A 13,611-nucleotide genomic window follows, 5' to 3' on the forward strand; every position below is an offset into this window, starting at 1 on the left:
CTGAATTTGAATTTTGGCCTGTCTTGCTAGGTTGGGGAAGTTTTCCTGGATAATATCCTGCAGAGGGTTTTCCAACTTGGTTCCATTCTCCCCATCACTTTCAGGTACATCAATCAGATGTAGATTTGGTCTTTTCACATAGTCTCATATTTCTTGGAGGTTTTGTTACTTTTTACTGTTTTTTCTCGAAACTTCTCTTCTCACCTCATTTCATTCATCTGATCTTCAATCACTGATACCCTTTCTTCCAGTTGATCGAGTTGGTTACTGAAGCTTGTGAATTTGTCACGTAGTTCTCGTGCCATGGTTTTCAGCTCTATCAGGTCATCGAAGGACTTCTCTACATTGGTTATTCTAGTTAGCCATTCATCTAATCTTTTTTCAAGGTTTTTAGCTTCTTTGTGATGGGTTTGACCTTCCTCCTTTAGCTCGGAGAAGTTTGATCGTCTGAAGTCTTCTCTCAACTCGTCAAAGTCATTCTCTGTCCAGCTTTGTTCCATTGCTGGTGAGGAGCTGTGTTTCTTTGGAGGGGGAGAGGCACTCTGATTTTTAGAATTTTCAGCTTTTCTGCACTGTTTTTTCCCCATCTTTGTGGTTTTATCTACCTTTGGTCTTTGATGATGGTGATGTACAGATGGGGGTTTGGTGTGGATGTCCTTTCTGTTTGTTAGTTTTTCTTCTAACAGTCAGGACCCTGAGCTGCAGGTCTGTTGGAGTTTGCTGGAGGTCCACTCCAGACACTGTTTGCCTGGGTATCAGCAGCAGAGGCTGCAGAAGAGTCAATATTGCTGAACAGCAAATGTTGCTGCCTGATTGTTCCTCTGGAAGCTTCATCTCAGAGGTGTACCCAGCTGTGTGAGGTGTGAGGTGTCAGTCTGCCCCTACTGGGGGGTGCCTCCCAGTTAGGCTACTTGGGGGTTAGGGACCCACTTGAGCAGGCAGTCTGTCCATTCTCAGAGCTCCGCCTCCGTGCTGGGAGAATCACTACTCTCTTCAAAGCTGCCAGACAGGGACATTTACATCTGCAGAGGTTTCTGCTGCCTTTTGTTTAGCTATGTGCTGTCCTCAGAGGTGGGGTCTACAGAGGCAGGCAGGCCTCCTTGAGCTGCGGTGGGCTCCACCCAGGTGGAGCTTCGCGGACAGCTTTGTTTACCTATGCAAGCCTCAGCAATGGCGGGCACCCCTCCCCTAGCCCGCTGCCGCCTTGCAGTTAAATCTCAGACTGCTGTGCTAGCAATTAGGGAGGCTCTGTGGGCGTGGGACCCTCCGAGCCAGGCGCGGGATATAATTTGGTGTGCCGTTTGCTAAGACCCTTGGAAAAGCACAGTATTAGGGTGGGAGTGACCCGATTTTCCAGGTGCTGTGTGTCATGGTTTCCCTTGGCTAGGAAAGGGAATTCCCTTACCCCTTGTGCTTCCCAGGTGAGGCAGTGCCTTGCCCCGCTTCAGCTTTCATTCAGTGGGCTGCACCCACTGTCCTGCACCCACTCTCTGACACGCCCCAGTGAGAGAGACCCGGTACCTCAGTTGGAAATGCAGAAATCACCCATCTTCTTTGTCGCTCACACTGGGAGTTGTAGCCTGGAGTTGTTCCTATTCGGCCATCTTGGAGCCCTCCAAAATTTTCTATATTTTATAAATGTTTACATTATATTCTACTAAATTTCTGCATGATTAAAGTGCTATAAGTTCAAGTATACAGTGCTGAGTTTCAGTAAGTTAAAAATCTCCCTGGAATCAAGCTACTGTATTTTAGTCTTCTTTTCTTTATCAGCAGTTTTAACAAAACTGTCATCTTTTAAAAGGTGGTAACAGGAAAATACAGTTACTAAAAAATATGTATATAAAATGATTGCAATTGTTAATCTGAAAGTACACAAAGTTTAGTACAGTGTGGACACAAGTAGAAAATTCATCTGATGTTGGGTAAACACTACAATGACCACAGTTAAAAAGACAGTGGATAGAGCAAGTACAGGCCAACAACAAACTTAGTGAATGTGAATTTTGTAAATGATAAAAACATATTACAAATACATGGGGAAAAAGTTCCTTCATAATGATGCTGAGAAAAACAATTAATTATATGAAAAAATGTGAAATTAGACTCTTTCCCTAAAGCATTCACCATATTACAGATGAGTTTTTTTAAAGTGAAAATTAAGCTATAGAACTGTAAGCCATTAAAGGAATATTTATCTACAGAAGAAATCTGGAGGAACTTCCAAGAGTAAGACTGACAGATTTGTAAATTTTAAATCCATGCTGTCAAAAATTATCATGAAAAATGAAACCAAGCTTCAGCAACTGCAATCCAGGAATGTTCTTGTGGATATCAGCAATGTATCACTTTTTTATGCTAAATTGGATAAATATAACCAGAGTGCTTCCTCCCCTTTTGGCGATGACTTTGGCGATTTCCAAGTTTTGATCTTATGGATACAGTTTTTTCTGCAGACATTTCTGAACAACGTGTGTGTGTATGTGTGTGTAATTGTATATTGTCTTTTTCTTGTGCAAATACCTAAGTTACATTTCTAGGTGATAGGTTAGTTGTAAGTTTCATTGATAAGAAATTGCCAGGCCTTTTTCAAAGTCATGTGCCATGATACACTGCCACCAATGATGTCCTCGTGTTCCATTCGCTCCATATCCTTGTAAACTTTTTCTGTTACAAATCTTTATTCCTCTAGGTATTCTAATGGTGCATATTTAATTGTGGGTTTAATATGCATTTCGCTGATCACTAGTGATTGGAGCACTTTTTCATGTGCTCACCGGACATTCGTGCAGCTTCTATTTGGAAAGCATCATTTCAACTATTTCCCACATTCCTTTTATTTGTGTTTTTAAAATGCTGTGTTGTGAAAGTTTATATATACTGCTATCACATATTTATATCGCCTTGTAATAGATCTTTTCCTCCCTATTCTCTTATGCTTTCTTCTGGGCATCACCTCAGAAATAAGTTACACGCATCCACTTCCATGCCTCAGGCTCTGGTATAAAGAGCTCTGAAGAGACAAAAAAGACTCAAATTCAATCCTTACCTTTAACACTTTCCAACCATGAAGTCTTAAGGTGGTATTCAATTTCAATTTTACTTTCTTCATTTGTGAAACCTTCACAGCACATGTATTTGAGGCATATATATATATGTATATGTATACGGTGTATATATGTGTATATGGTGTGCATATATATGACATGTATATATATGGTGTGTGTTTATATATGGTATATATATGTGTGTGTATATACGGGGTGTGTGTGTGTATATATATATATATATATGAGGTACCAGTTCTTTGTTAAATGCATGTTTTGCAATTATGTTCTCCAAGTCTGTGATTTGCTTATTCATTTTCTAAATAGTGCCTTTCAAGGAACAGACGTTTTGTGGTTTAAATATGTATAAAGTTATTTTAAAATTTTGTCTCTTTTTAAGATTTCTATTGGTTACTGGGATTTTTCTAAGAAAACTTGGCCTGCCCTCAAATCATAAAACTTTATAATTTTATCTTTTACAGTAGACTTTGATCCACCTTGAGTTAAATTTTGGTTGCTATATGCAATTGTATTTTCATTTTATTTTTTAAAATTGTCAAATACCATTTGTGAATATTCATTGGGCCCATGAAGCTTCCATACATATAATGTATAGTGATCTGATCTAGGTAATTAGCATATCCGTCATCTCAAACATTTGTCATTCACTATCCTCCTCCTAGCTACCAGAAACTATAGAATACAATATGGTTTACTATAGTCATATTATAGTGCTGTCAGACACTAGGATGTGAACGGTGTGTTACAGGTTCTTTCCTTCTTTTTCTTATTCCTTCCTTCCCTTCTTTCCCTTCCTTCCTTTCTTCCTCTCTTCTTTCCTTCCTTTTTTGCTTCCTTTCTTGTGACTGTCTAGGTACTCCAGCATTGTTTATTAAAAAGACTTTCCTTTTCCTGTATGACTGTTTTGAAACTATTTTCAAAAATTATACTCGTGAGTCAATTTCGGGCTCTTTATCACATTCTACTCGTCTATTTATTATTTCTTCTGCCAACAGCACACTATCCTGGTTACTGTAGCTTGTAGGAAATCTTGAAGTTTGTTTGTTTTATGTTATGTGCACACACACTACACATACCCACTTTCTTTTTTTTTTTTTTTTTGAGACGGAGTCTCGCTCTGCCGCCCAGGCTGGAGTGAGTGGCGGGATCTCAGCTCACTGCAAGCTCCGCCTCCCGGGTTTACGCCATTCTCCTGCCTCAGCCTCCGGAGTAGCTGGGACTACAGGCACCGCCACCTCGCCTGGCTAATGTTTTTGTATTTTTAGTAGAGACGGGGTTTCACCGTGTTAGCCAGGATGGTCTCCATCTCCTGACCTCGTGATCTGCCCATCTCGGCCTCCCAAAGTGCTGGGATTACAGGCTTGAGCCACCGCGCCCAGCCCACATATCCACTTTCAATTTCTATAATAAAATCCTCAAAACTGAGTCACATGCATGCACCTCCATGACTCAGGCTCTGCGTTGTGGGTATGGGCGAATGAAGACCTTCTTTGTCTCACCTGCCTTCACTGATCTGACGCCAGGCTCACTGCTGTGCCTTTTCCCTCAATACTTTTTAAGTTTTATAAACATAATCAAAAATTTATCTAAATCTTCACCAAAATTGTAAACTGCATTAAAATTCAGAAGACCTTGACTGAAGTAAAGCATTACTATTTATCTGTATTTCCATAACAAAAATATTTAATTGTATTTATATTTAATTTATAAATAAGTTAAATTTATTATATTTGTGTGTTCTTACAACTTTAAAATGGACATCATGGCTTATATTCTTCCTAGTGTACAGATGCTTTTTGTGAATTATGTTTTAAAATTATATATATATAAATATATGACATACAAATATACAGAAAGGTTAATTTTATTACTTATATACAATGACTCATTTTCTATAGTTACTTGTAAATAACCAGGTAATACCTTTAGGGTGCAATTAGATTTATTATCACATGCTTTTTTTTTTTTTCACTGAAAACTGAGTCTCTTAGAATATTGACAAGGTCTCTTTTAATATCAGAAATATTCCCAATCTCCAGTCTAATATCTTCATGTGATCTGAGACTACTGTTCTCTATTGACTCATTATGTGACACATCTATAAAAGCAGGAAATACACATATTTTTGCTTGTTTTCTTAATGGAAACTTGAAGCACATTTGTGAATATTATGCACTAGTATAATGTTGAGTTGTTTGTAATTATTAATATTGGAGCCGCAGGCTGAAATTTCCTTCCCTGTACAGGACCCACATTACTCTCTGACAGATCAACCTCATACGTGTGTGTGTGTAAAGTTATATAAGGTATTAGGCAGGCGAAATTTCTTTGTACCCAGCTTGAAGTTCTGCCTGAAATCCCTTTCATTGGCCCCGTCTTGCTGTGTATACCTGGACAGCAACATGTCAATATTATCCTCGTCCTATAAAGCCTAGAGTAGACTAGAGATGAACGTGACTTTAACTTTTCCTTTTACTAAAGAGACCTACCATTACACCGTTTGATTTTCCTGAATAATGGACTTCCTGAGCCGAAGGAATGGCCAAAGTCAGCCTTTCTATTTTAAGAAGACAGAATACAATACTGTCTTCTTCTCCATCTTTAATCTTTACATTAATATTTTAAAATGTATATTTTCTGGCAGATCCAGATGGGTGGATTGCTGGAGGTCAGGAGTTCCAGACCAGCCTGGCCAACATGGTGAAACCCCATCTATACTAAAAATACAAAAATTAGCTGGTCATGGTGACAGTCACCTGTAGTCCCAGCTACTCGGGAGGCTGAGGCAGAGCAACCACTTGAACCCAAGAGGCAGAGTTTGCAGTGAACTGACATCTCATCACTGCACTCCAGCCTGGGTGACAGAGTGAGACCCTGTCTCAAAAAGTAAAATAGAATGTACATTCCTGCAAAATGCTGGATTAAAATTATTCTTTGATGGTCCTAGGTGGTTGAGATCATCCTTGATGCCTGTCCAAGAAGTTGTCTGAAGAGGTGAAACATAAGCACCTCATCGCTCTAACAAGTTTTTCCATTTGCCCTTTGCAGTGATCAAGCCAAGTGAACCTTGGTAACCTCTTGTTAAATAACCTGGAGTTTTCATGTCAGGGACCCTTGTATACAAAGCATAGTTAAAAATGACTTTTGTTAGGGTGTGTAGGGGAGAGAAGATAATCTTTCCAGATAATCTTCTGTTTGCTGACAAAACTTCTGCCATCTGGTCATACAAGTTAATCTCCTAGAACCTATCCCTCTCCCTTGACCATAATCAAGCAGACTCTTAGGCCTATGAGAAGCCAAAAGTGCAGTGGCATACATAAGAGTGAGGGTAAAAACAGGGCATGGAGCAGGGCACAGTGGCTCAGGCCTGTAATCCCAGTGCTTTGGGAGGCAGAGGTGGGCGGATGACTTGAGGTCAGGATTTCGAGACCAGCCTGGCCAATATGGCGAAATCCCATCTCTACTAAAATACAAAAAATTACCTGGTGTGGTGGTGCGCACCTGTAATCCCAGCTACTCGAAAGGTTGAGGCAGGAGAAGCTCTTGAATCTGGGAGCTGGAGGTTGCAATGAGCCAAGACAGCACCACTGCACTCCAGCCTGGGTGACAGAGCGAGACTCCATATCAAAAAAAAAAAAAAAAGGTGGCATGGCTGGGGTATTGGTGAAATGCAGCTACTCTCCTGATACGCAGTTGATACAGATTCTGCTGTGGCTGACAACATTATTGCTTCCATTCATCTTCTCTTTGACGTTATGGATAGATAGGAACATTTGTTAATCTGGCAATGAGAAAACAAATATTTTCTTAAATAGCTTTTTGTGGTTTAATTGTCTTTTTTATAGGAACTGGGGGTAAAGTCAATAGAAGTCTCAATTTTTCCATCGTTCTCATGTATCAAAAATAGTTCATGATGCAGCAGACCGAAGATTAATACTCAAATTCCTTCTGTTTTCCCGGACCAAAAGAAAGTCTTCTATTTGCGTTATTCATTTATTCCCATATGTTGTTCATGGCCAAGTTACAGAATAAATTAGCCACACTTCTTAGTATAATATTTGGCCAATTCCCTCTCTTCCAGAGATTATATTCACATTTTTTGTGAGTTAAATAATAAAAAACATTAAAATTTCAATCATCCATAATATTAAGAAGAACCTATTTTAAAAGGTCAGTGAAGAAGACACTTCTCACAGCAGGAACACTGATCATATCTGGGACGAAGAGGACCATCCTACCTTGATTTCCCTATCCCACATTTTCCTACTGTTTCTGTACATCCTCATTGATGGTTTCGGGAAATACTCTTCACAATGCAGCCAGAAAAATCAAGAATTCAGAGTCCACTATTCTCACTGTGTTGGCGAAGTGAGGGAAGATAGATTCTTCTATCATCTCAGCAGAGAATTGCTTATTTTATCCAGATTTATAGTGTCTGCAGAACAAGAATGCTGTCACTCATAATGACTGCAGCCATTATTTATTTATCAGCCCAGGTAAAAGTTATAAGTCACAGTACAGCAGACAGCTGCTGGTTTTGCCTGTTCATCCATCACTCCCTCTTTGTCTGTTAACACTGAAAACCACTTTTTCTCACTTTCAGCCCCTGTAGTTTGCATGTGTTTGATCACATCCTTCCAGGTCTCCCAGGGAGCGTCCGTCTCAGAAGCTGGACACAGAGGTTGACCATACATAGGTTATGTGGGCATCTTGAACCAAGAGGCACGCCTATATCTTCACTTGAACTATGAAGGGGATGGTTAATGGGTACAAACATAGAATAAATAAGTTCTAGTGTTTGAATGCACAACAGGTGACTACAGTGACTAATAACTTATTGTACATTTTTAAATGACTAAAAGAGTATAATTGGAACATTCATAACTCAAAGAAATGCTAAATGCTTGAGGTGATGGATGCCCCCTTTACCCTGACAGGATTAATACAAATTGTATACCTGTATCCAAATATCTCATGTACCCCATAAACATATATACCTACTATGTACTCATACAAGTTAATTTTTTTAAAAACATTAAAAAAGGAAAGATGATCCTTTCTGCTCCAGTTCCTAGCTGATACAATGTACACAGGGGGCTTCTCAGGGTAATATGGAAAAAAACACACCATAATAAGTCCACACGAAGGAAAGAAGACAGAGAGAGAGAAGAAAGGCTTTAATCTTCAGGCCCATAACATTTTTTTTTTCTTAAGTTTCTCTGAGTAGGGCTTCTGTGTCTTGCAACTAAAAACATACTAAGGAATAAATAATCCTGTTATTAATGATAAGACAGGAAAGAATAATAGACACAAGTAAGAGGATTCAAACAGCAGAAACTGTCTGGGACTAGCTGTCTGATGTCATTGACAACATTGATTGTTGGTGTAAGCAGACATGGCGGGAATAAATTTCGATGGTCACATTCTGGAGGAAAGGCTGAACCCTGGTATCCCCTGGAACAGAGATGCTGAGCAATTTCCTACAGAGGCAGGGAGGAGGAATGTTTGCTGCATTGTGTTTGTCAGGCTTTGATGACTATTGAATGGTATTTTTAAATAAGAAGTCTTCAGTTTAAACAGAACAAAACTTGTGTACAGAAAAGTTGCTGTGTACTCCTCAAATCACACAGGAGTAAGGAGGAACAAAGCCAGATTTTAAAGCCAAGTCTGCCTGACATGAATGGACACGTTCATCTACTATAACTTACTAATAACATCAGGGACAACAGTTATTTTACTAAGGCAAACAGCTGCTTTTCTGGGGGTAATAGACATATGTGATCAAAACGGCCTCCCCCACCATCAGCCATAGTGCCTGACATTTTTGCTATTAGAGATTCATTTGAATTCAGATTTTTAAAATTGCTGTGCTTTGGAGCAGAGGGCTTAATATATGTCTAATATATCATATGTCTAAATATATCATACTGAATACCTTTTTCAAATCAGAAGGGCATTTTTGCCAGTATTAAATCCTTGAATCTTACTGATGGCTCTGCATCTTATGTAAAACTCTTTAGTTTACAAAGAATTTTTGGCACAGTTTAATGTGAACATCACTGGACCTTATATACTTATGAGATGGTCGAACCTTGGGACATCAGCATAGTTTGAGGGTGGAGGAGCAGAGCATATGACATGTTGACTGGAAAGTCAGGAAACATTTAAAGATGATGCAACTTTGTGCAGGAAGAACATATGAGTTTGTTTTTTCTGCAGTCCATGATGAAAACGAAACCTTACAGAATAAAAATTGTGATTAGTTGTAACATGAATAAGCAGGCTCTGCTATTAAACAGAAACATTAATGGACTATTAAGCATAAAAGGAAAGCTAAAATATTCACCAAGATTAAAAAAGCAGCAACTGGGTCAAGCACGGTGGCTCACGCCTGTAATCCCAGCACTTTGGGAAGCTGAGAGTGCATTATCTGAGGTCGAGAGTTTGAGACCATCCTGACCAACATGGAGAAACCCCATCTATACTAAAAATACAAAATTAGCCAGGCATGGTGGTGCATGCCTGTAATCCCAACTACTTGGGAGGCTGAGGCAGGAGAATCACTTAAACCCCGGAGGAAGAGGTTGCTGTGACCTGAGATGGCACCATTACACTCCAGCCTGGGCAACAAGAGCAAAACTTCATCTCAAAAAATAAAAAATAAAAGTAATAAAAAATAAAAAAGCAGTATCCAAGATATACTTTGAGCCAGCGTCCTCTGAAACTAACAGTAGAGTCACTGTTATAAAAAAAAAAAAAAGAGGAGCCCAAAGGAAGTGAAGAATTGCTGAGAGCACACTTAATCTAGTTAATTTATTTGATAGGGAGTTAGAAATCTGCAAATTAGGTTGCTGAAATATCGTCGCTGATCTCGGAGAAAATGTGATTACTGAGTTTATTAGAGTCCAGATGAAGAAATGCCACTGCACTTCCTTCAATATGGGTTTTGAGGAACTGAACCATACCAGAATCAATACATGTTTTCAGCAGGTCAATAGGAAGTCCTTGCAAAATAGGGTTCTTGAACTTACACATGCTTCAAAATTACCTGATGGCCTTATTTAGAAAAACAAAAATTGCTGGAACACAGTTCAAGAGTGTCAGAAGTCCAGACTGAGACATGAGAATGTGCATTCTTAACAAATTTCAAGGTGAATTTGTTTCTGATGCTATGGGTCTAGGACGCATGCACCGAGCAGTTCTTGGAATGCCTTGGTGAGCTGCGCTGAGCCAGCCATTTGACAGCAGATTTTGGGAACCAACTGGAGAAGTCCAGGTGTTGCAAAAGCATGGTAACGAGCTGTATCTTTTTGTGTATTTGGAGACAAGGTCTCTCTCTGTCACCCAGGATGGAGTGTAGTGGTGTGATCATAGCTCATTGCAGCATCCACCTCCCAGGCTCAAGCAATGCTCCCACTTCAGCCTCCTGAGTAACTGGAACTACAGGCATGTGCCATGGTCAGCATATTTTTTTTTATTTCCTGTAAAGACTGGGGTCACACTATGTTGCCCAGACGTCTCGAACTCCTGGGCTCAAGTGATCCACTCACCTCGGCCTCCCAAAACGCTGGGATTACAGGAGTGAGCCGCTGCATCTGGCTCCTCAAGCTGTTATCTTCCTATTTAAAAGAAAAATAAATAAACTTATTGTGTATGCTTGATGTTTAGAACATAATGTCATAGAATATCATCAAAAGTTAAATGACGACTATAGTGAAGCAGATTATCTCACAGTTACTTTCCTTACGTGCAACAAGAATAGCTAAAATCTACTCATTAACTAAAACCTCTAATACAATTCAATTTTATTAACTTTATTCCATATATTGTACTTAATCTGCAAGTCTCTTTCATCAGTATTTCTGTTGACTGTGCTGTAGGTGACCAGCAAAACTCCTGCCATGCCTTTGCTCACTTCAGGTGCCTAAATTGGGGGTCATGGATGCATCACGTTTTCTATAGAAATTAGGTTTCTTAACCTCCAAAAAATATGGAATTCACTCCACATCATTTAAGTAGATGATATGTTAATTAAAGGTTATTGAGTTAATCACAGAATTATTAGAATGGCCAAAGAAATATATTCAAAGATAAGATTGCAAGGAAAATGCTGCAGCCATACCCCAAGCTGGCCTTCTGCTGCATCCCACTGAGGTGGTTTAACTTGCACACTATTGTCAACCCATAAACATACTGCATTAGGAACCCACAAACATACTGCATTAGGAACCTTCTTTGAAATCTTCCTCATGTCCCAGCTGCCACTCTTAGAACGGAGTGGATTCTCCACACAGAGCCTTTGTCCTAAAGTTGCTCACCTCTGTATGGGGTCTGGAGGTGCATAAGAATCTTTCACAAGCCTGTACACTAACCACAAGCAAACTGAGAAATGTATATTTCTAGAGTCTACTTTGAAAAGGCACTATTTAGAATGTGGAGATCTATCCAAATTTAGGGAAAATGTTCCAAAAATGTCAGATGGCCTTTTCAGTGGGTGTTCTGGTTTATTGTTGTTGAACAAATGATGCCAAAATTTGGTGACTTAAGACGATGATTTATCATCTTTCCTAGTTCAGTGGGTAGGTGGGAATGAACGAGGCAGTCCTTGCTTAAGGTTGCTCATGCATTTGCAGTCAGAAGTGGTTGGACCCGTATCGTCTGGGAAAGGCTGCATGTCCAAGGCTGTTTCACCAACATGGATGCCAGTCAATGTTTTCTATTGACTGAGAGTCCTCTGGGGCTATGATCCAAGTGCTTACACTTGTCTTTTCTTGGATGTATGGGCTTCTCATAGCGCCATTGCTGAATTTAAGAGAAAACAACAGAAGAAGTGTGTGTGTGAGGCAGGAACATGAAGAAGCCTCCAATTTCTCTAAAGGACTACTCCTGGATTTGGACAGTGTCACTTCTACCATATTTCCATTGATCACAGGATTTGCCCAGATTCAGAAGGCAGAGTGGCAATATCACACTGCAAAATAGCATGCAGGATAAGAGCTGTTGCTGTGTCCCTCTTTGGAGTATGCAATCTGACAGATTGCTATTTGAAAGTGGACAGATGGAGCATTTTTGCAGCTAACTCAACAAACAAACACCCATAACACATGCGCGCACACGCACAAACACACACTATATCTTGATATTCAGTCAAAATTGTTTCTTTCTTGACTTTAAATACTATGGCAATTATCTTTACTGCCTACTCACCTATAAATGCTAAGCCAGAAGCCAGTATTTGAGATCTATCACTGTGATAGAAGTAGGAAAGAGAAAAAGCATTTGACAAAATTTAACACCCTTTCATGATAAAAACTCTCAACATAATAAGTATAGAGGGATTGTAACTCAACACAATAAAAGCCATAAATGACAAAGCCGTAGCTAACATCATACTCAACAGTGACAAGTTGAAAGCTTTTCTCTGGGATCAGGGAGAAGACAAGGATGCCCACTTTCAGGACTTTTCTACAGAGTTCTGGAAGTCTGAGCTGGAGCAATTAGACAAGAGAAATAAATAAAAGTCACCCTAATAGGAAAGGAAAAAGTGAAATTGTCTGTTTGCTGACAACATGATCTTATATAGAGAAAACTGTAAAGACTCCACCAAAAGCTGATAGAATTGATAAATAAATCCAGGAAAGTCACAGGATACAAAATCAACATACGAAATTGGTAGCATTTTTATACACTGATAAAAAGCTATCTGGAAAAGAAATAAAGAAAAGAATCCTGTTTACAACAGCAACAACAAATTAAATACTTAGGTATAAATTTAAAGTGGTAAAAGACTTATATACAGAAAACTGTAAAACTGATGAAAATTTTTTTTTAAATCACACAAATAAATGGAAAGGTATGCTGTGTTTATTGCTTAATAGAATATTGTTAAAATATCCATACTATCCAAAGTGATCTACAGATTCAATGCAGCCACTATTAAAATTCTAATGTTATTTTTCACAGAAATGAAAAAAAAATTCTTAAATTTGCATGAAACCACAAAAGACCCCAAATAGCCACAAACAATCTTAAGTAAAAAGAACAAAGCTGCTGCAGCCAATTAAGCCGACTGAGTTCCTTTCCTCATGGGGGCCCAGTGTGCAATGGCTGCAAACAGCCACTTCCTTGGTCGTGTATGTAGCCCATTTCTTGTATGGGTTGCTCTAAGGGACCTTGGAGACAGGCTTTCAGATGCATGTTCTTGCCTCTGACCTTACACTACCCCAATGTAGACTCAAACAGGCATGTGAGGTGCCTTTGGAAAGGCCCAGGACACTGTGGCCAGGGTTTACATTGGCCAAGTTATCATGTCCATTTGCACCAAGCTGCAGAACAAGGAGCATGTGATTGAGGCCCTATGCAGGGCCAAGTTCAAGTTCCCTGGCTGCCAGAAGATCCACATCTCGAAGAAGTGGGGCTTCACCAAGTTCAATGCTGATGAATTTGAAGACATGGTGGCTGAGGAGCAGCTCATCCCAGATGGCTGTGGGGTCAAGTACATCCCCAGTCATGGCCCTCTGGACAAGTGGTGGGCCCTGTACTT

General features: G+C 39.5%; 1 non-coding gene across 1 annotated transcript; it reads left to right on the plus strand.

Moving 5' to 3' along the window:
• Positions 1 to 13,118: 13,118 nt before the first annotated feature.
• Positions 13,119 to 13,253, plus strand: LOC117064043. The gene has a single exon (XR_004429233.1). It is a non-coding gene; the product is annotated as a small nucleolar RNA SNORA70 (small nucleolar RNA).
• The last annotated feature ends 358 nt before the right edge of the window (positions 13,254 to 13,611 follow it).

Source organism: Trachypithecus francoisi, unplaced genomic scaffold (assembly GCF_009764315.1).
Source record: "Trachypithecus francoisi isolate TF-2019V2 unplaced genomic scaffold, Tfra_2.0 Contig01558, whole genome shotgun sequence".
Classification (NCBI taxonomy): domain Eukaryota; kingdom Metazoa; phylum Chordata; class Mammalia; order Primates; family Cercopithecidae; genus Trachypithecus; species Trachypithecus francoisi.